This window comes from Limulus polyphemus, unplaced genomic scaffold, assembly GCF_000517525.1.
Source record: "Limulus polyphemus unplaced genomic scaffold, Limulus_polyphemus-2.1.2 Scaffold2285, whole genome shotgun sequence".
In the NCBI taxonomy this organism is placed as follows: domain Eukaryota; kingdom Metazoa; phylum Arthropoda; class Merostomata; order Xiphosura; family Limulidae; genus Limulus; species Limulus polyphemus.
Genome location: NW_013667895.1, coordinates 69,679 through 72,906, shown reverse-complemented (window position 1 = coordinate 72,906; position 3,228 = coordinate 69,679). Strand labels below are relative to the sequence as shown.

The 3,228-nt window shown below is 37.4% G+C and overlaps 1 protein-coding gene across 1 annotated transcript in view; it reads left to right on the top strand.

The window, feature by feature from the left end:
- The window catches only part of LOC106466515 (WD40 repeat-containing protein SMU1), a 35,873-nt gene that overhangs the window by 16,003 nt on the left and 16,642 nt on the right, over window positions 1-3,228 (top strand). The gene's annotated exons all lie outside the window — the stretch shown is intronic.

Sequence of the window (3,228 nt, the reverse complement as noted above, 5' to 3'; positions counted from 1 at the left end):
AAAGAGAGGATGTGACAGGAGGGGTCTGATTTTCCATTGGATAGCTCTGTAATGAAACAAAATTGAAGGCTATAGAAATTATGGTTTGAGCAATAATGATTTTATAGAGAGTAATTTACATTTAATTTCGTACTTTTTCGAGGGATGATGGATAAAATAGGGATGATGACATGCTAAGAGAAAATCTGTCACGTGGGTCACACTAGTGGAAATTAAGGATTTTTTTTAATATTGCCTTGTAGAATTAAGAACTTAAAACTTGTATACTATTAAGTTATGAATTATTAGCTATTATTGGTATAACATAAACAAAAAGTAGTTGAATAAAATTTTGAATGTAAGACACTAAACTTTGTGTCATGTGCAGTAAAGGATACCTGTGGTGATAGGGTTAACTGGATACTGTTGTTGTCTTTCATTCCTCAGTATGACTATGAGTGGATAAGTTTTTCTTTCAATTTCCTTTTACCTTACACTGACCATATGCTTCAGGTTGGATCCTGCTTTGTGGCAAGTGGTGCTTCTCCAGGTATACTATTCGGTTGATGAACCCCATCCTACTTTCTCCTGGAGGTCTGGTCCCAGGGCATTTGGTTTTGGATGTGGTTTGAACTAGCCATCAAATCTGCACTGTATGACCTTCAGGGTCTGTAATGCCCACCATTGAGATGGAGTGTTCCACAAAACTGCCAGAAGGTTCATCCTCGCAGTACACTGCAGTAAATATGCCTATACAAGACTGTAAACACATGCATGGACTATCATGAGTGAAGCAGAGAACAGATTTCTGTCCATTCCTCCACTCCTGGTTGAATTCCTCAGGTTTGGCCTACTTTTCAAAATAATATCCCATGGTCACTCGTTACACTTTCTCTGGTAATGCTTTCCTCTGGTTTCCTCACCACACTATTCCCCTTTCTTCTAGTGAGATATAAGAGTTCTTACCACTTACTAACTTATAGCTGCTGGGGGTGGTGGACCTTGGAGTGTGCTCAATACCATTAATTTGAGAGTGGAGCTCTGCTGGCATAGCTGGTGTGTACTCTTCTCCCACCATGGACCAGATATACAATTCCAGATGCCATCTGGTTATGGACTAGATGAATCCACCATATGCTGTTTACCCCTCTGGCTGGGAACCCTTCTTCCTATCGCCGCCATGATGTTGGTTCCTGGGTGTGCTGGTGTTGGCTGAGCTGGGACTTGCCCTCCTTCTACCATGGACTGGATATTCCCAATGCTGCCTGGTTTTGGACTGGAATTGACCTTCCACTCTGCATTCTACCTTTCTACCATCTCCCGGATGTCAGGATCCCAGGTGTTGGTTGTGTACTAGGTCTGCATGCATGTGCTAGCCTGGGTTTTTGGAACAAAGTCCTCTTTCCTTTCTGATTTCTTGGCCTAAGTTGAAGACAGTGGGGGACCCTCATCCAAATGTGGCCCAGATGCTCCATTTCCAGAACTGCCTCGTTTTGGACTGGAGTTGACCCACCAATTATGGTCTGATACACCCTAGCCAGTCTACACCATTCATGCATCCAATTTCTTGGATGTGCTTCATTCCACACTTTTTTGCAACATTTTTCTTCACAACGGGCAAAGGGTATACCTGATACAAATGTGTTGCCATTTCCCACAGGTTTGACCCCCATCCTTTGAGGTTTCACACTCCATGGGCTCTGTCCAGATGCTAACTGAAAAGATGCTCATCAAGATAGATTTGCATCTGTTCCTCCACCATTTCTATGTGGGATTCTAGCTATTGTGTGAGAAGAGGTAAGGTATTTTATCAGGAGTTAACATTTTTCTACACTGAAAATGTATTTCTGATAGATATTTACCTCTTCTCACACTTCCCACCCATCCCCCCCTCTTCCAGTGCTTACTTTTTGCCTAATCTCCAAGTGAAGATTGGGTTTTACAGTGTAGAGAGAGTCAGCTTTGCTAGGAGGACGTGTCATACTCCTGTTGGTGGAGGGTTGTTGCATGCTACAATGTAGTTGTGCCACATGCAAACACATGGAGGTAGGTGGGAGCAAATGGCTATTGGCGAGCAAAAATCTGCACACATAGAGGGCAGTGATCATCGAGAAAAGCTATTATGTAAGCAGAATTAGGTACCTATCACAAATACGTTTTCAGTGTAGAAAAATGTTAACATTATTTTTTCATATACATAGGAAACAGAATAGCTCTTGTAGTCTTTTAAACCCCTATCAAACTATAACAGTATTGTTCATTCAAAAAATGTAATATAAATTTAGAAAACAAACTACGTTGTGAGTTTAAATTGAGTAATGCTATTTTACATGAAAAAGAAAACAATAAAAAAGCTTGAAAATGGGTCTTTTTATTATAATATAAAATGTGAAAATTACAACATGTGTTTAAAGTTATCAGAACTGTTCCAGCCGGTAGTAAAGTCAGGCTTTATCAATACTCTCAAAGAATTAGATTGTGTTGAGTATTGTTCAAACAACTCATTTCTTGTTAAGGAGATAGAACTTAAATATGACTATTCTTAATCATGAAATTAACAAAAGAAAATGATTTTTACTTGACAGCATTTAATGTAAAGGTGTATTTATTCCAATTCATCTCAAAAAATATTTACATTTTTATTAAAAATTATTATTGGCATAATGATTTTTTGAAAATTAGTTTTTTGAAATACCTTATTATTTGAATTGAATTCTAAATGTCTGAATGACTTTGCTTACTAATGTGGTACAGTTAGAAATGACATATGAATGTTTCATTTACTATAGTTACTCCATTGGGTTTTAAAACCAGTTTTTCACTAAGTTAGGTGACATTGATAGGATTGCTGGAAGTGTTTTGAACTGATGTAGTATTTATCAGAAATTGGTCAAGAAGTATTATTTCACTGAACAAATGTGTCAACTTTCTCTCGAACTGAACATGTTTACAGTAAATTTATTCATTCTTTCCTTGTCACACACAAATTGGGAAGTTTCTGAATGAAATGATTTTGCATTTAGACTACTTATCATGTGTAATTTGTGCAAATTAACCCTTTCCAGATGCGTCACGGGTGAAAGGCAATGTCATTCCCGTTTGTTGACTTGCATTCAAAATTTTATTGAACTACTATTTCATGAATTTATGTCAGTAAGATTGGTATCAGACTGTAGATTATAATTTAAGTTTTAGTATTATACATTACTCAATTTCTTGATTTAAAAGTAAGTATTAGAAAAACACAGT